This window comes from Narcine bancroftii, chromosome 3 (genome assembly GCF_036971445.1).
Source record: "Narcine bancroftii isolate sNarBan1 chromosome 3, sNarBan1.hap1, whole genome shotgun sequence".
Classification (NCBI taxonomy): domain Eukaryota; kingdom Metazoa; phylum Chordata; class Chondrichthyes; order Torpediniformes; family Narcinidae; genus Narcine; species Narcine bancroftii.
In genome coordinates this window covers 101,740,238-101,760,511 of record NC_091471.1, presented here as the reverse complement: position 1 = coordinate 101,760,511, position 20,274 = coordinate 101,740,238, and the positions used below count along the sequence as shown (strand labels likewise).

The 20,274-nt window shown below is 39.7% G+C and overlaps 1 protein-coding gene across 7 annotated transcripts in view; it reads right to left on the bottom strand.

The window, feature by feature from the left end:
* The window catches only part of lnx1 (ligand of numb-protein X 1), a 282,074-nt gene that overhangs the window by 213,560 nt on the left and 48,240 nt on the right, over positions 1 to 20,274 (bottom strand). Inside the window, exon 2 of one of the 7 annotated variants that reach the window (XM_069924661.1) lies at positions 5,684 to 5,786. The exons of the other annotated variants lie outside the window; for them this stretch is intronic. The gene's annotated coding sequence lies outside the window, so the exon portion shown is untranslated. The remainder of the gene's footprint in view (positions 1 to 5,683; positions 5,787 to 20,274) is intronic. 7 annotated transcript variants of the gene reach the window in all.

Genomic DNA, 20,274 nt, shown 5'->3' with positions numbered 1-20,274 from the left:
CTTGGATGCATCAGGACCAGGTGATTTGTCTGACTTTAGTCCTATTAGTTTCTCCATCACTACTTCCTTTGTAACAACTATTTTATCAAGGCCTTCCCCAACATTCGCATCCTTAACTCCGCACTTGGGCATGCTGGACGTGTCTTCCACCGTGAAGACTGACACAAAATATTTGTTCAATGCCTCGGCCATTTCCTCATTTTTTGCTACTAGTTTTCCTTTCTCATTCTCCAAGGGTCCTATGTTAACTTTGGCCACCCTCTTCCGTTTCATATATTTATAAAATTTTTTGTTTTCTGTTTTTATATTTTGTACCAATTTACTTTCATAATCCTTTTTCCCATTTCTTATTACCTGGTTTGTAACCCCTTATTGTCTCTTAAAGTTATCCCAATCTTCCAGTTTCCCACTGCTCTTTACAGCTTTGTACACCTGCGCCTTCAAGGATTCCTAGCCTATATTATCCAAAACTAAAAACTGTCCACTATTATTACCTAGTGAACTATGAAACAAATCATAAGTCCTCATTTATCCAATATTTTTTCAGGTTCAAACTGATCAGGGTTGTTGGCCTGCCAGTGTCAGGTGTGGGGGCCTTGGTGAGGAGGTGACAGTGATTGGCAGCGGCAAACAATTTTTTTTGGTAAGAATTAAACATTATTTTAATGCTTAAAAAACCTTCCCTTGTTGTTTGTTCTTGTTTAAACACTGTTGCAAGCAATTTGATATTGCTATTGGGCTGTTTTTTTTTTAAAAATGACCAATTCTCCAAAAAAAATGTTTATCCAAAATAGACCTGGTCCCAACCATTTTGGATAATTGAAGTTATACTATACATAACACAACAATTCTTTATGTCTCTCTGCTGCTGTAATCTGGCTCAGAGTTCATCTAGTTTATTTTCCAAAGATTATATGTTGGCCAGGAGGATGGTAGGGAGCAGAGACTTCAGGACCCAGCATCTTATTTTGATCTGTAGGCTCTCTCTACATGTCTTAGCCAACCATCACATAACCAGCAGTCCAACATACAAGAAAGAAAAAAGGTAGACAGGAATGATAAGAATACGGGGACAAGAAAGAGCAGCAAGTTACTTAAAGTTGGAGTATCCAATATTGAGCAGACTTGACTTTTGTGGAATATGCAGCACCATATCTGATCCAGTTCTGCCTGTGTTCAGCAGCCACCCCCCTCATACCTTCCCAACTCTTTCAAGTACATCAACTGCCATTCCATGCATTCCAGCAGAACTCAAAACTTACACCACCCTTCACAGGATTCATCTGCAACTCTTCCATTCTTGAATCTTTCTGTCTCCATCTCAGGTGATGAACCAGTCACCAGCATCCATTAAAAGCTGCCAAGCATCTTAATTATGATTCCTCCCACCCTGCCTTCTGCAAGGGTTCCTCCATTCCTTTCTCTCAGTCCACATCTCTATTGTATACACTCCAATGATAAGAGTTTTGTCAGTTACCATAGTGACCAATGACCTTGACCACATTGCATCTATTTCAGTGACCTCTGTTCTCACCTTTACCTGTAGGCAGAGAGAGATCAGAGTATCCTTGCCTTCTATGCTGCCTACCTGCACATTCAGTGGATCATCCTTTACAATTTCTGCCAGCTCTGCGATTCCACCCCTTTCAACATTTTTTTTGGGGGGGGGGGGTGAGAGAAATATTCTTTGTAACTCAAGTCTATAAAACTGTCCACTATTATTACCTAGTGAACCATGAAAGCCTGCAGATGCTGTGATTTCAGCAAACACACAGCAATGCTGGAGGAACTCAGTAAGTTTCATAGCGGGTAAAGATATATAACCAAAGTTGGTTATTTATCTCCATCTCCTATGGATGTTGCAAGACCTGCTGAGTTCGTCCAGCATTTCTGTGTTTTTACTACTATTATTACCTGATATTTGCCACTTTCGCATGTAACTGTATTGAGTGCATGACTAGTCTTTTTACCAATTTAACATCCAGTAATCTAAGCAATCTTTCCAGACAAAGAAGCAATTCACTTGCTTGTGTTCCAATGTAGTGGGTTGCTTTCACTGTACACAATGTAACCTCCTTGACATGAGAGAAACAAAATACAATTGGGCAATTGCTTTAGAGAGCACCTTTGATTAGTCTGCAAAGTCCCTTTCACACTTGCAACCCATTAAATTGGCTGTTCTGTATCCTGAAAAAGGAATGGAGGCTTTGGCTTTTTACACTTGACCACTCCTAACTGGGACACTGAGCACTTTCACACTTGCAAGAAACCATCCCAGGGGGTTAGGATTGTTCTACCTTCTACTGGTGACATCATGTCGCATCAAGTGAAGGTGGACATGATCAATGTATTATGATCTTATATTTGAACAAAATTAATCATGCCTTATAACATGATCTTCATGTATGAGCCCTTCAGCCTCTGAGGTTGTGCCAATCTATATAAACCTTTATAAGGGACTGTGGGAAAGTGCGAGGAATAAATAGCAATAGCAGACAATTTTTAAACAGGGTGGGAATGTTGGTAGGACTATAGCGCTTAATTTATATTATGTGGGAAAGTTTGTAGTGCTATAGCACACAATTTATACCGCATGGGAAAGTTGGGAACACTATCGCGTACAATTTAAACAGCGTGGGAAAGTTGGTAGTACTATCGCGTACAATTTATAAGTTCCATGGGGAAAAAGCAATGGCAGACCTGCCCTCCCAGAATTCCATGCAGCAGAAAAAGGGCTGTATGCTCAGCTGCATACATGGAACATTCATAGAGGGGTTTATTTGCCACATGGCATTCTGGGAAGGCAAGTTCACCATTGCTTCCCCCCCCCCCATGATCTTTATAAATTGTGCACTATAGCACTACCAATTTTCTCACTGTTTAAAAATGGTCTGCTATTGCTATTTATGGCTATTTATTTCTTCTCTCTCCCCCACCTCACTGTGACTTTCCCATGGCAACATTTATACCTTCATTTTAATCTTTTCTTCCTGCACAAGCAAAAACTTAGGTCATTTCAATCCCACAATGAGATTACCCATTTCACACTTGCCTGATCACAATGCCGGCATCTGCAGACCCTGGGGATTGTACAAGGGGTCGAGGCTGTCAATCCCCAGCTTGAGATGATGGCACCTGATGCCAGCATCGAGCAGATTTTGCTTTTGCATGCCACTTTAAAGGCTGATTGGCATTTGATTCCTGGGATCACTGGCAAATGAGAAAGGGACTTTACATTACCATAGACATTTCATTTGTTCTACCCATTGCTCACCCCTGCTGCCCGGATCAATGCTTTCTATCTTTCGCAGCTCTGATATAAAGCCTCTGACCAAAAATTTTAAGTTTCTTTTTCTGTAGATGCTGATTTACTGAGTTTTCCATGATCTCTACCATATTGTAGACATTCTGAATCTTTAGCAAATCAAAATATTCCAAATAATTCATATCGTTCAGATTACTTCTTTGCCATTGAACATTTATTTGCATGCCTTTTAATGGCACAAATCAATGCAATATCTTTTAAAAGTCCAAGAATCATGCAGAATATGAAAGAAATTAAGAATGTAGCTCCCAGAGAGAGCTACAGGGCAGATAGAAGGTTTCTCCTTATGGAGCAGGGCATTGTGAACAAGAGCAAGGAAATCACGGTGCAGCTTTCCAAAGATTTGGTTAGGCCACAATGTGCACAATTCTAGAAACCCCATTACAGGAAGGATGTGGAGGCTTTGAAAAGGGTATACCAGAGATTTACAGAATGCTGCATGGATTAGAGGGTTCAAGCTACAATGAGTGTCAGAATTAGGAACAAGCCCTTCAGCCCAACTATCCCATGCCTGCCAACATTCTGGACTAACCCCATTTGTCTGAATTTGGTTCTATCCAGGGATCTGTCAGATTGATTTTTGAACATTTATATTGCACCCCCTCCCACCTTCCACAGTTTGCTCTCGCCATTTATTTTAGGTATGGACCACCCTTGAGTGAAAAAGTTGCCCCTAGATGCTTCTTAAGATCTCCCTTTCTTACCTTAAAATGTGTGCCCTCTTTTTCCAGAGAGGGTGGACAAAATTGGGTTGTTTTCTCTGCAGTAGAGGTTGAGTGGAGACTGGAGAGAAATTTATAAAAGTATAGGCACAAATAAGGTAGACAGCCAGAAACTTTTTATCAGGATAAAAATGTCAAATACTTGAGGACAAGCATTTCAAGTTGGAGCGTGGAAAGAAGAGGGGAAGAGGGAAGGAAGGGAGGTTTTAAAGTAAATATGTGGGACAATAGTTAGAAACAGAGGTAGGTGTCTGAAATGAGCTACCAGAGGAAGTGATGGAAGCAGCAGTAACAGCAGCATTTAAGATGCAAGGAATGGAATGATATGGATGGTGTCGAGGAAAAAGGGATTTCATTTAATTTGGCCTCATCTTTGATACAGACCGAAAAGTCTATTTCTGTATTGTGCTATTCTATATTCAAGCACAGGCCATTAAAAACACGTGAAGAAGAAGATGTGATACAAGAAGAAGAAGAATAATGCTATATTTCAAGAAATAGCTGTTATTGAATATAAATAGATCTAGTGCTGCTATTTGGCAGAGGCCAGCAACATTGCCATTCCAAAGAAATTATAACATTACAGCAGATTGCATTTAATCCAATTATAGCCAGTTTTAAAACTTTTTGGGTTGTGCAAATTATAGACCATTAGTGCCAAAGTTCAAATCAGGGATACAGTAACAGATTTTCAGTAAAGTAACAGAGAGCCAGGGCTTCAAAACAAACTATTCCAAGGATTCAAATAGCAAGAGGAAAACTGACTAGTTGAACACCTCACGTATTGATTTGAACCTTAACTGTGAAATGTTGTGGAATGCAGCCAAAGTAGAAAACCTACAAACTTCCTTGAACCTGTGTAACAAGGATGGCAGCTTAGGCAATGATGAGTCATGGCCACAGGGACTCCACCGGCAGGTGAAGAAGGAACCACTCATCTCATATTATTCAAGTAACTCAGTCACACCTATAAAGAACATATTCTCAAATCAACAGGTGAAACCACTCCGAAATGTAATGAACAGAAAAAGTGAATAATTTAAGGTGGCGCACTATTGAGAAACAGAGAATGAAATCTAATGCAATTTGTGTGAGGCCATGGATTTACAGTAGCAATGAATGTTGAATGCTATTATCATATTGTAGAAGGGAAAAGTACACCCAAAACAAAAAAAATTAAAGTAGGCAAAACAAATAATATGGGATTATGTATATTATGTATGTCCCCGCACCTCCTTCACAGAAAGCAATTGGTGAGGGGGGTGGGGGGGGTGGAAAGAATAATAATCCATTGTTCCCACCACAATTCCATTTCCTTGCCATTCAAAGCTGATCAACAACTTGCATTTGTGTGGAATTTTTTTAAACTTAGTTAAATGTCCCTCATCACATCACAAAAGAATTACAAAACATAATTTTACACCAAGTCAGTCTGCAGTAGTGAAACTGCAATAGGCAAATTATGTTTGTGCACACATCAAGTCCTTGCTCCAAGTGATCATCAATTCAGAAGGTAAAAACATAAAGACAACGAGTCTCGTTTCAAAAACAGCATAATACAATCCTCTATCAAACCACACCTCCCTCGGACAACAAAGGCTCATCATGAGGCTTCTGAAAACAGAACATCCTGTACCTTGGAAGCCACTTCTTTGCCAAAGGCAGATATCAATACTGATCATCATCTCCAATACACCAGAGGTTTTCATTGAAGAAAAGGACTTTTGAAGACCTTCATCCTGGCACAAAGATGTACAAATAAATTAGAGATTCAGCACCAGTGATTCCTGTCATCCTATTTACTTCTAAGACCCCAATTACCCACAGCAGGCATCTCAACACCTTGGCAAACTACTACCGCATCGCAGGAAAATCCTAAATTCACTTCTTCTTTGGCTTGGCTTCGCAGACGAAGATTTATGGAGGGGTAAATGTCCACATCAGCTGCAGGCTCGTTTGTGGCTGACAAGTTAAGCAACAGCAGTGTCCTCACCAGAGCAAAAGCCCCAGACAGAGTGTGACTTTCACATGCCTGAAGCTAGTCATCTAAAACAGTGATGTCATAAGCAGTGATTTCCAGGCAGAGAAAATTCAAGTATGTACTCAAAGCCTTCTCAAAGAAATGCAATATCCCATCGACTTATGAGAGATTCAAGTTCAATGTTATTGTCATCTGATTGTTCAAATACATATGCAACCTGACAAAACAGCACACCTCTGGACCATAGTGCACAGACCACCCAACACATTGTATGTATTTAGCAAACCAAAATAAATATATAAAATAATTTACAGATTTCTAGAATTATTCAACACTTTCACCACCTTCAGGAAGAAGCCATTTCCCAGTCTGGAGGCCCTGGTTTTTGTGCTTCTGAACCATTTCCTTGAAGGTAGAGACTCAAAGATGCTGCGGGCTGGATGGAAAGAGTCCTTGATGATTTTCTGAGCCTTTTTTTAAGCAGTCTTCCCTGTAGATGTCGTTGATAGAGGGAAGAGAGACTTGTGATCTTTCAGCAGTTTTAATCATCTTCTGTACTGACCTCTGATCTGATGCTTTGCAGCTACCATACCACACTAAGATGCAGCCAGCCAGGACACTCTTTATTCTGCTCTTGTAGAATGTTAGGATGGTGTCCAGAAGCCTTAACCCCCTCAACCTCCTTAGGGAGTGTAGGTGGTGCTAAACCTTCCTAACTAATAAGGAGGTGTTGTGGGCCCAGGATAGATCATCCTTTGAATTGATGCCAAGGAATTTTCCAGCCTACAACCACTCAAGAGTACAAAAGGAGCAATCGAATTTCAGAGCTTCGGATCTAGACAGCTGATGGCATCACTATAATTAATATCAGGATTCTCAAAACAAAGTTTGCCAGCTGGAATTTATTAGAGATGGAGAGGGGCCAAGCTAGAATGGATTCAAAACTTGTACAAGAAACAAAAAATCAAGGCTGGATCACATGAAGGGTGACCAGAAAATGGTGCTAGTTATGAGATGGGAGGCTGAAAATTGAATGACCTCAGTGCTTAATAGAGCCGGCAAGATTGGAAAGCATTAGACTAGATAGTCTAAAATCAATAAAGGGATGCATCAAGTTAAGGCAAGTTCAAAGTTAATTATAGGAGTGGTGCAGACATTTATTTAGAATATTAAAACCACTACCAAAAAAAGGTACCATAAGACTAGTTCCATTCTTATTTATGAAATCATGCATGAAGCAGCATTTGTAAAGCATTTGATTTTTGTTTCTGCACCGCTGCTTTTGTAGTCATCAAATGATATCAAAGATCCTCTTCCATTATACATCCATTTGCTTTCGGGAAGGAATAGCACTGGACAAAAGTTAATTCCACGTGTCCAATGATTGCATCCAAGTCCAATCACTGACCACCTTTTTCAATCCTTTTTAGAAAAGTTGGATGGGTAGAGAGAGATGACAAAAAAGTGACAAAATTGGTCTTAGCTTTGAATGCATTAATGGACAAATGGCCTCACTATTCTATTCTAACAATTCTATTGTTTATGATTTGAACTGGAGGGTGCTTTATCTCCAAAAGAATAGCAATATATAAATAAACCACATTGATAGTTTGCCTTTCAATCACAGTTGCAAGTTAACTATTATAAACAAAAGTTTAGTAGAGGCCGTTAAATGGTTGGATCTATTGTTCTTGACTAAAGTATAAGAAAGCCACAACAAATTCAACTCTTTATTGTTAAATCTTCTACTTATAGGTGCTTTTGCTTTATAGAATAAGCATTACATCATTTTAGAGCTAAAAATTTATATTTTATTGAACATTATGTTACAGGTTATATAATATATCTTTAAAAGAGATAGATTGTGGGGGTTTAGTGTGTAGGTCACTTCACAAACAGATATTTACAAAAGACATTTCATTTAAAATGCTAGAGTTTGCTCAAGCCAGATATCCAGGCTCCGAGAGCCTTTGCAAAGACAATGAAATTGTTTTGGAAGAAATTTCAAAAAACAAATGTAAATGGAAGAGTCTGGGCTCAAGTGCTGATAAAGATCTTTCAAGGATTGGGTTAGCCCTGCAAGGTCTGTTTCTTTTAAACAAGCAGAGAGAGAGAGAGAGAGAGAGAGAGAGAGAGAGATAGAGAGAGAGAGAGAGAGAGAGAGAGAGAGAGAGAAGTAATGTATGAGTAGCTTTTAAGGCTTCAACATGACAAGCTGATAGGCTTGTTGAAACCCCCATTTTGAAGACAGTTGTGAGTTCTGTGTTCAGCCTGTTGAAAAACCATTGTAGTCCTTACAAGAGGAAATGGTTGGCTAGAATGTTTCTCTGGAAAGAAGGGAAACAAGAGGAACTCTGTGGTGACCTGAAAGAAGAAATTATCATTAGGAAAACCCATGATGGGGCAAGTGTCTTCAGCAAGACACTGAAGTGGCTGAATGGAGGGAATCAGTTTGTGTGCCAAATGAACAACAAATCTTTCTCTGAAACCAACTAGAACCTTCCTGAGTGGTAACCATTTACCTTTTCACTAGAGCCTGGTGAAAATTCTGTGCACAGTATAAGAATTGTCTGATAACGGTGAACTAGGAGGAGTGATAAGTGAGATTGGACCATGAATCAAATAACTTTCCTGAACATACACACGTTACATACACATGCGCTTAGAATTAGAAGGGGGTTAAGTTAGATTAAGTTGGAGGAGTCACGTGATGGAGTAGTGGCCGGTTGTGTAAAACCAGCCCTCTCCAGAAAAAAAGGAAAAAACAAAAATAAAATATAAGAAATAGAAGATAAAGTTACAGAGAAGAGAAAGAAGATGGCATCCAAGAAGGAGAAAGTAAAAACTGAAAAAAAAAGAAGTCACCGGAGAAGAAAGAAGAAGGCCTTACCTGCATGAAGGAACAGGGAGCTGTGGTGGCGAGGAGCGCCTGATCCCTGAGGTTGGTGCCTGCCCTGCGGAGTCGCGACTTCCCAACCTGTGGACTTCAAAAATGACTCTCGGAGCCAAACAAAGCTGTGCAGTGCACAATCAAAGGAAAAAGAGGACACCAATGGGAGGGGGGCTCAGCAGGGAAGCGGGCAGCAACTGCACGACCAGCTGAGGGATGCCCAAAACCAGGGCGCTCAGTTGGAGGATGAGGAAGGCAGCAGGGGAGGAAGCGAGGAAACAGATGTGGGAAAAGACGGAGGGGTGACCAACAAGTGGATCAATGGCAGGAGGCCCGACAGACAGGCAGCCCAGAAGGGGAGGACCAACAGCAAGAGGAGACCCGACAGAGATATAAGAAAAAACAGAAGAGATAAACACACAAAGAGAAGAAGACACAAACACAGATATAGACACAGAAGAAGAGGAAGAAGAAAACCAAGTTCTTCACAGGTAAAAGGTAAAACTGATGGACAGAATATAGATAAAGCCTTTTTTGAAGAACAAATGAGATCATTAAAAGAATGGTTATCATTAGAATTTAGTGCAATTAAAAGAAAAATGCGAAGTTTAGAACTGGTCATGACAGAAATAGGGAAAAGAGTAGAGAATGTGAAAGAGCGGGAATCGGCTGCAGAAATGGAAGTCAATGACTTAAGAGAAAAATTGGAAGAAAATGACAAAAAAAATTAAAGAGACACAAGAGTTGTTATCTCAGAAAATTGATATGTTGGAAAATTATAGTAGGCGAAACAACATAAAAATTGTGGGCCTGAAGGAGGGTGAAGAAGGCACAGACATGAAGGAATTTATAAAAGGATGGATCCCAAAGGTCCTGGGAATGACAGAAATGCAGGAAGAAATGGAAATAAAAAGGGCACACAGAGCACTAGCTCCGAAACCGCAGACACATCAGAAACCAAGATCCATCTTAGTAAAATTTTTGAGATATACGACAAGAGAAAATATACTGGAGTGGGCAAGGAATAAAGTTAGAGAAGATAATAAGCCATTGGAATACAAGGGTCAAAAAATAATTTTTTACTCACACAAATTTTGAAATCTTAAAGAGGAGGAAGGAGTTTAATACAGCGAAAACGATTTTATGGAAAAAAGGTTACAAATTCATGTTAAGACATCCAGCCATACTCAAAATATTTATACCCGGGGAGCAAAACAGACTGTTCTTGGATCCGGAGGAAGCACAAGAATTCGCAGAATGTTTGCAGGACAGAAGAAGAGATGTAACGATGAAGTACATATAAAGATGTAAAAACAATATATATGTAAAGAACTAAAGAGGGAAAAGAGAAGAGAAGGAAGGAAGTAAAGGGAAAAAAAGAGAGATATTTGTTTTATGTGTAAAAAAAGTGTTTTCTGGGGGGTTGCTGGGGGGGGGGAAGAGGGAATAACTGTCACTGCAAAATCAGTGCAAGATCGCAATCCAAATGGAAAGGGGAGTTGTGGTTGCCTGGCAAGGGATAAGGGGCAACTCAGAGAGTGGGGGGGGGAAGGAACATTTGGGGTTAAGGCATTATTGGGTGTGGGAATTGTTGGGGTATTTTATGTTTTAAATGTGTTGTCATACATTGAGTTTAATAAGGGAAAACTAAGAGATGAAAATCGGGAAAAGGGGGATGGAGGTGGCGAGGAGGTGGAAAAGAGGTGTAAGCAAGGTGGCCACGTTGAACTATATGACTATAAACATTAATAGAACACATAACCAAATTAAAAGGAAGAGGCTACTAAATTTATTGAAGAAAGAAAAAAATCAATATAGCATTTGTGCAGGAAACGCATCTAACTGAAGTGGAACATAACAAATTAAAGAGAGACTGGGTAGGACACGTAGTGGCAGCATCATATAATTAAAAAGCTAGAGGTGTAGTCATATTAGTTAACAAAAATGTACCAATCAAAATAGAGGAGGAAATAATAGATCCAGCAGGGAGGTATGTAATGATAAAGGGTCAGATATACTCAGAATTTTTTTTTTTTTGAAGAATGCAGACAAACAAGGAAATATATTGATAGGAGGGGATTTTAACCTTATTTTGGATCCAATGTTGGATAAAACTGGACAACAGACAAGCAAAGAGAATAAAGTAGCCAAATTTATGGTTAAATCAATGCACGAAATGAAACTTATGGATATATGGAGGTGGAAACACCCAAGAGAGAAGGAATATTCATATTATTCGAGTAGGCATAAAACATACTCAAGGATTGATACGTTTTTATTGTCAGCCCATATGCAAGAGAGAGTTAAGAAAACTGAGTATAAAGCTAGATTACTATCAGATCATTCACCCCTGTTATTAGCAATAGAACTGGAGGACATCCCACCAAGAACATATTTTTCTTTCTTTGGCTTGGCTTCGCGGACGAAGATTTATGGAGGGGGTAAAAGTCCACGTCAGCTGCAGGCTCGTTTGTGGCTGACAAGTCCGATGCGGGACAGGCAGACACGGTTGCAGCGGTTGCAGGGGAAAATTGGTTGGTTGGGGTTGGGTGTTGGGTTTTTCCTCCTTTGCCTTTTGTCAGTGAGGTGGGCTCTGCGGTCTTCTTCAAAGGAGGTTGCTGCCTGCCAAACTGTGAGGCGCCAAGATGCACGGTTTGAGGCGTTATCAGCCTACTGGCAGTGGTCAATGTGGCAGGCACCAAGAGATTTCTTTAGGCAGTCCTTGTACCTTTTCTTTGGTACACCTCTGTCATGGTGGCCAGTGGAGAGCTCGCCATATAACACGATCTTGGGAAGGCGATGGTCCTCCATTCTGGAGACATGAACCATCCAGCGCAGCTGGATCTTCAGCAGCGTGGACTCGATGCTGTCGACCTCTGCCATCTCGAGTACTTCGACGTTAGGGATGAAAGCGCTCCAATGGATGTTGAGGATGGAGCGGAGACAATGCTGGTGGAAGCGTTCTAGGAGCCGTAGGTGGTGCCGGTAGAGGACCCATGATTCGGAGCCGAACAGGAGTGTGGGTATGACAACGGCTCTGTATACACTTATCTTTGTGAGGTTTTTCAGTTGGTTGTTTTTCCAGACTCTTTTGTGTAGTCTTCCAAAGGCGCTATTTGCCTTGGCGAGTCTGTTGTCTATCTCATTGTCGATCCTTGCATCTGATGAAATGGTGCAGCCGAGATAGGTAAACTGGTTGACCGTTTTGAGTTTTGTGTGCCCGATGGAGATGTGTGGGGGCTGGTAGTCATGGTGGGGAGCTGGCTGATGGAGGACCTCAGTTTTCTTCAGGCTGACTTCCAGGCCAAACATTTTGGCAGTTTCCGCAAAGCAGGACGTCAAGCGCTGAAGAGCTGGCTCTGAATGGGCAACTAAAGCGGCATCGTCTGCAAAGAGTAGTTCACGGACAAGTTGCTCTTGTGTCTTGGTGTGAGCTTGCAGGCGCCTCAGATTGAAGAGACTGCCATCCGTGCGGTACCGGATGTAAACAGCGTCTTCATTGTTGGGGACTTTCATGGCTTGGTTCAGCATCATGCTGAAGAAGATTGAAAAGAGGGTTGGTGCGAGAACCAAGAACATATAGATGGAGGTTAAACTCCATGCTACTTAAAAGGCAGGAATTTAGAGAGTTTATTGAATGCCAAATTAAAACATATTTTGAAATAAACACAGAATCAATGAAAGACAAATTTATATTATGGGACGTAATGAAAGCCTTCATTATAGGACAGATAATAAGTTATGTAACTAAGATGAAAAAGGATTACAATCGGGAAATAGAGCAGTGGAAAGGGATATGTCTTTTTTTCTTTGGCTTGGCTTCGCGGACGAAGATTTATGGAGGGGGTAAAAAGTCCACGTCAGCTGCAGACTCGTTTGTGGCTGACAAGTCCGATGCGGGACAGGCAGACACGATTGCAGCGGTTGCAGGGGAAAATTGGTTGGTTGGGGATGGGTGTTGGGTTTTTCCTCCTTTGCCTTTTGTCAGTGAGGTAGGCTCTGCGGTCTTCTTCAAAGGAGGTTGCTGCCCGCCAAACTGTGAGGCGCCAAGATGCACGGTTTGAGGTGATATCAGCCCACTGGCGGTGGTCAATGTGGCAGGCACCAAGAGATTTCTTTAGGCAGTCCTTGTACCTTTTCTTTGGTGCACCTCTGTCACGGTGGCCAGTGGAGAGCTCGCCATATAACACGATCTTGGGAAGGCGATGGTCCTCCATTCTGGAGACGTGACCCATCCAGCGCAGCTGGATCTTCAGCAGCGTGGACTCGATGCTGTCGACCTCTGCCATATACAGAGCCGTTGTCATACCCACACTCCTGTTCGCTCCGAATCATGGGTCCTCTACCGGCACCACCTACGGCTCCTAGAACGCTTCCACCAGCGTTGTCTCTGCTCCATCCTCAACATCCATTGGAGCGCTTACATCCCTAACGTCGAAGTACTCGGGAAAGGGATATAGTAAGTACAGAAAAGGAAATAGTAAAAAGGGACGATATAACGAAAAAGAGAGAATTGGTGGACAAAAAAATAAAATACAAAACATTACAAATGTACAAAGTGGAGAAAATCATGATGAAAACAAAGCAAAAGTATTACGAACTGGAAGAAAAAAAAAGTATTAGCCTGGCAACTTAAAAAAGAACATGCTAAAAGAACTGTATTAGCATCAAGGAAAAAGAACAAACAAATTACATATAACCCAACAGAGATTAATGAAAATTTTAAGGAATTTTATGAACAATTATATCAAACTGAGAACGAGCGGAAAGATGATAAAATAGAAGAGTTTTTAGCTAAAATTAAACTGCTGAAATTGCAAGTAGAGGAATAAAACAAACTAATGAATCCATTTGCAAGAGAGGAAGTACAGGATATGTTAAAAAAGCTGCCAAACAATAAAACACCAGGAAAGGATGGATTTCCAATATAATTTTATAAAACATTTAAAGAGTTATTAATTCCTCCTCTCCTGGAAGTAATGAACCAGATAGAAGAAACACAAAACTTGCCAGATTCATGTTAGACAGCAATAATTACAGTAATACCAAAGATGGGGAAGGATCCATTAACACCAGCATCATATAGACCAATATCTCTACTTTATTCAGATTATAAGATAATAGCAAAATTATTAGCAAACAAATTGGCTGATTGTGTACCAAAAATAGTAAAACTAGATCAAACTGGATTATTAAGAAAAGATGAACAGCGGATAATGTCTGTAAACTTATTAATCTGATTCATGCAGTTTAAGGAAATGGCTGTTGCTTTTGATGCAGAAATAGCCTTTGACAGAGTGGAACTACTTATTTTAAGTATTACAGACGTTCAATCTACCAAAAAATATATAAATTGGATTAAAGCATTGTATAATGGACCGTTGGTGAAGGTAGCAGTAAATGGATATGTATCGAATTAATTTAAATTAAGTCAGTCAACTAGACAGGATGTCCATTATCCCCCCTCATTGTTCGCCTTAGCAATAGAACCTTTGGCAGAATTGATAAGAATAGAAAATAAAAGGGATAAAAATAAAGGAGGAGTATAAAATCAGCTTATTTGCAGATGACATCATAGTATACCTAACAGAACCAGATATATCAATAAAAGAATTACATAAGAAATTGAAGGAATATGGAGAAATATCAGGGTACAAGATCAACGCAAAGAAAAGTGAAGTGATCCCAATGAGTAATGCAGATTATACAGAATTTTAAAAAGAATCACCATTTAAATGGCAAGCACAAGCAATCCGATACCTAGGGATCAGGTTAGATAATAACTTAAGCCACTTGTACAAACTAAATTATCAGCCACTAATAAAGAAATTGCAGGAAGACTTAGAACATTGGAAAGAAGTATCGCTACTGTGATAGGGAGGGTAAACGGCATTAAAATGAACGTGTTCCCAACGATACAATACTTATTTCAAACGTTACCAATTCCCTTAACAGAATTTTTTAAAAATAAACTAAAGAGAATAATAAGGAAATTCTTGTGGAAAGGGAGGAAACCGAGGCTAGCATTGGATAAATTAACGGAGAGGTATAATCAAGGTGGTTTGCAGTTACCAAATTTTAAAAATTATTATAGAGCCGCACAATTAAGGTATTTATCAGATTTTTACCAGACAAGGGAAAAACCAGACTGGACTAAGATAGAACTAGATAAAATAGGGAAGAAGGTATAGCTTTGCACATAAGTGGGATGAAAAGTTGGTGCATTATAAAAACTCACCAATACTGCATCATTTACTTAATACATGGAAGAAGATCCACTTAGAAAGGAAAAAAAATGAATTACCAAATAGCAAAATTATTACTGATGCAAAATCCACTAATCCCTTTTACAGTAGATAACCTTTCCTTTAGAGAATGGAAGAGAAAAGGAATCAAAAGAATAGAAAATTGTTTTTTGGGAAATAATTTATAAACATTTGAACAGTTGAAGTACAAATATGGAATAATTCATGGCACAATGTTTGCATATCATCAACTAAAAGGTTATTTAAAGGATGAATTGGGAAACAGATTGAGATTACCTGAAGGAAGCAGCTTTGAATATATGATTACAGACACAATGATAATTAAAAGATTTATAACAAACATGTACATTAAGCTGCAAGATAATGAAAATGATGAAATAAACTATAAACCGAAACAAAACTGGGAAAAGGATTTAAACAAAGATTTTAAAAAATGAAGCATGGGAAATGCTTTGTTCTAGAACTATGAAGAATACAATAAACACAAGGTTACGTATGATACAGTATAATTGGTTACACAGGTTATATATCACTCCTCAAAAATTAAAAAAATGGGATCCAATATTGTCAGATAGATGTTTTCGCTGAAAGGAGGAAATGGGAACAACAATACATGCAATTTGGGCATGTACGAAAGTAAAAACGTTTTAGGAAGAACTAAATTAGATATTAAATAAAATCACAAAAAATAGCATACCAAAAAAACCAGAGATCATTCTTTTAAGTAACATAAGAAGTAAAGAATTAGGCCTCAAATTGGATAAAGTGCAAAAAAGATTCATTATGATAGCCTTAGCAGTAGCAAAAAAATGTATAATGTCAACTTGGAAAATGGAAGAGAGCATGAGAATACAGCAATGGTACATGGAAATGAATAAATGTATTCCATTGGAAAAAATAACATATAATTTAAAAAATAAAGACACATTGTTTGAACAAATTTGGAACCATATATGGAACATAACAGAGAGAGCTTGCCTCAAACCTCCATTCCCTAAAATGATAAGAAGACAAAACAATTTGATTCAGTGTGTAACAAATAGATGATGCATTTTTCTTGTTTATTTTCCTTTGTGTGAAGATATTGTTTTATGGCTTTATTGTATTGTATATGTTGAATATTTATGGGTTTTGGAGGGGGGGTGGGAAAAGGGGAGGGAGGGAAAGGGAGAAAATGCCACTGTGTATATTTAATGAGAAAAGTTTGTACATATTTTGGTTGATATGGTTCACAGTACGAAAAATAAAAAAAGTTAGGTTAAGTTAATAGTAATAAATTTGATCCTGTTTTTATGTTTAAAGATAATTAAAAGCAACTTTTGTTTAAGTAACCATTTGTCTTGGTGAATTTCTATTGCTGCTGGGATTTGGGGACCTCTGGACTCGTAACAATTAGTTGATCAATATTCCAAAAAGCAATAATTTTCTGCAAAAGTAAACTATTTCAACATACATGACTGGAGAGTCACCTTTCTGAAAATTAACTCTGTTCTTTTAATCAATGGTCATCAGCTTACACAAGATGTACTTTGTCAGATACGCACACAGTTAAGCTTTGCCATTCAAGAACATGGTTAGAAAAAAAACTCACCAAGCATAAAGACTTATGTAGGCAACCATATGTAGGTCCACACGCAATCCACTTTCATCCAACAAGAATATTTAATACTCCCAAACATGATACCAAAACCAAGCTGAGTTTCTTGTCCATGGGCAGTTTGAAAGTGAATGCTGTCATAGCCCAACCTTGTTGACTGCTCTGTACAACTTGCTTCTGAAGACATGCATATCATTTTCTTTTCATGTAAATTAAAACAGCAGGTCCTAGCTTGGGGGGGTTGCCGTGAGAATAAACACAAAGCATCATATTCCCTCCTGCTGGAATTTCCCCAACTACTAGTCAGCCTTAAATGGAGTTAATTACTACACCACTGCAGACAAATTTAGAGTGAACACCAAAAGGAAATTACCATCAGGACGGACAAAATTTCTTTGCACATAATGAGCATAATTTATTAGGATCAAAAGGATCAGATGAATGGCATGTGAATAGCATCAGTATTTCAAATGAACTGAGCTATTATGACATTCCTGGTAAATGTGAACTTTCAAGATTTCTCCCAGCCACAAAAAATGGTATTCCAAAAAAAAGCACAAAGCTCCATATTTACATAACAGTTGTTTGCAGAAATCCATTACTTTTAATGTGCCCCACAACAAAAGATTTCACAGTTAAAGAAAATTCAAGATTAGCCATTATTCTGTGCATACAATTATGTTCAGAATTGCAAATCACTTTTCTGTCCTTTGCACAGCATAAACACGCCAATGTTTCTCCTCTGACATGCAGCTCCACAATAATCTATAGTCAGAGCTAACAATGCATTTCCTTCACTCTATTATCAGCTCCAAGGTCCCTAACCTCCATCTTTTCCTCATCTACAGGATTTACTTACAGATAGCACATTGACGCCAGCAAACCAAATCTCAGATGATGCATTTTTTCTCCCTTAAAAATCTTCTGCATCCCATTTGATATGAACTCCAGCCTTTCCCTGCCACCAACCATAGCCCAATTTCAAGGAAATCATCATCTCCTTCACATAAACTGCCCCATAAAATGTTAACCTTCTCCCTCTATGAAGGCTGCCTAGCCTGCGAGCAAAGTCAGCATTTTCTAATTTCAATACAGATTTCCACCAGCTTCAGCTCTTTTGCTTTTCAAGACAAAGCTCCATATTGCCACTCCAAATTGGCTCTGGCAGTGAAGAGTATTGGTGGTGGGTCTGGAGTCACAAATTTGGCAGACCAGATTAGGATAATTTATTCCTTTCCCTAAAATAAAAGTGAAACCAATATATTTTCATTTAAAAATGACAATCCATTAGTTTCAAGATTTCTAAAAATTTATTTTCAATTCCACATTTCATTAATTACTTGAATTTAAATTTTCCAGATGACATGGGGAAATTCAAACTCATGTCTGAATTAATAGGCCAGAATTCTTGCTGATAGCCTTGCAATGTAACTACTGTGCTGTTCACATCCCTACAGATTGGATATTTTATGTCAAGCAAGATTGCAAAAAAATTATTCCTTGGAAACTTTAAAATTCAACATTCTTGACAACAATTTTAAATTCTGCAATAGTCCTGAGAGCAATTCATCATTTCTACTGGATTATCTAATAAACCCTTTTTCCACTGACATCCCAGCTAATTGGCCATGCAGTATCCTGGGATAGGAAGCCATTTGTGCTGTCTCCCCTGGACTGCCTTTAACCTGGACACTGACTGCTTTTCCACTGAATACATCCCCGAGGATCAGAGTCAACCTTCAAATTGAATGGAATGGATGGAAGTTGTCCCTTTTCCACTGGTTTATTCAGCAAGTCAACAAGGTGATGCTGGGGATATGAGTAGGGGTAGAGGCCATCAGTCCTTGTTGTGATTTAATGTCATTGACACCAGTGTGCTGATTGTTTCTCTTTTTCACTGCACTCTTAACCGCTTAATTCCCCGTTAATTCCTGGAATAAGGTGCCATCATGGTGATATAAACCACTAACTCTCATTGCAGACAAAGCAATCTGAAATTGGTGAATTCAAATATTTTAACGATTTTAATTTTAATAATTGTTTTGACCAAGGACAGGTTTGATACAGAGTGGTACATCTTCTCTACAGCCTGAACAATTAACTTTGTATTAATCTAAGCAGATGTGCAAACTGCAGGGAAATATAGATGTCTGCAACCACATCTTCTGATAACAAAGCTAAGAAATATAGCTAGCCTCTTAGTTATCAAACTACTCTTTCCAAGTTATCTCAAACAACTGTATACATTGAATGTGCATGAATTCATCATGAAAGACTACTGCCTCTATAATGAAAAACATTCTTTCTTTGGCTTGGCTTCGCAGACAAAGATTTATGGAGGGGTAAATGTCCACGTCAGCTGCAGGCTCGTTTGTGGCTGACAAGTCCGATGCGGGACAGGCAGGCATGGTTGCAGCGGTTGCAAGGGAAAATTGGTTGGTTGGGGTTGGGTTTTTCCTCCTTTGTCTTTTGTCAGTGAGGTGGGCTCTGTGGTCTTCTTCAAAGGAGGTTGCTGCCCGCCGAACTGTGAGGCGCCAAGATGCACGGTTGGAGGCGATATCAGCCCACTGGCGGTGGTCAATGTTTGTGCATAAAGCCATAAAACAATATCTTCACACAAAGGAAAATCAAGAGATTTCTTCTTTGGTGCACCTCTGTCTCGGTGGCCTGTGGAGAGCTCGCCATAGAACACGATCTTGGGAAGGTGATGGTCCTCCATTCTGGAGACATCACCCACCCAGCACAGTTGGGTCATCAGCAGCATGGATTCGATGCTTGCGGACTCTGCCAGCTCGAGTACTTCGATGTTGGTGATGAAGTCACTCCAATGAATGTTGAGGATGGAGCGGAGACAGCGCTGATGGAAGCGTTCTAGGAGCCGTAGGTGATGCCGGTAGAGGACCCATGATTCGGAGCCGAACAGGAGCGTGGGTATGACAACGGCTCTGTTCACGCTGATCTTTGTGCGTTTCTTCAAATGGTTGTTTTTCCAGACTCTTTTGTGTAGTCTTCCAAAGGCGCTATTTGCTTTGGCGAGTCTGTTGTCTATCTCTTTGTCGAACCTTGCATCAGATGAAATGGTGCAGCAGAGGTAGGTAAACTGGTTGACCGTCTTGAGTTCAGTGTGCCCGATGGATATGTGGGGGGGCTGGTGGTCATGGTGGGGAGCTGGCTGATGGAGGACCTCAGTTTTCTTCAGGCTGACTTCCAGTCCAAACACTTTGGCAGTTTCCGCAAAACAGGACATCATGCGCTGGAGAGCTGGCTCTGAATGGGCAACTAAAGCGGCATCGTCTGCAAAGAGTAGTTCACGGACAAGTTGCTCTTGTGTCTTGGTGTGAGCTTGCAGGCGCCTCAAATTGAAGAGACTGCCATCCGTGCGGTACCGCATGTAAACACCGTCTTCCTTGTTGAGGTCTGCATTGGCTTGTTTTAGCATCATGCTGAAGAAGATAGTAAAGAGGGTTGGTGCGAGGACGCAGCCTTGCTTCAC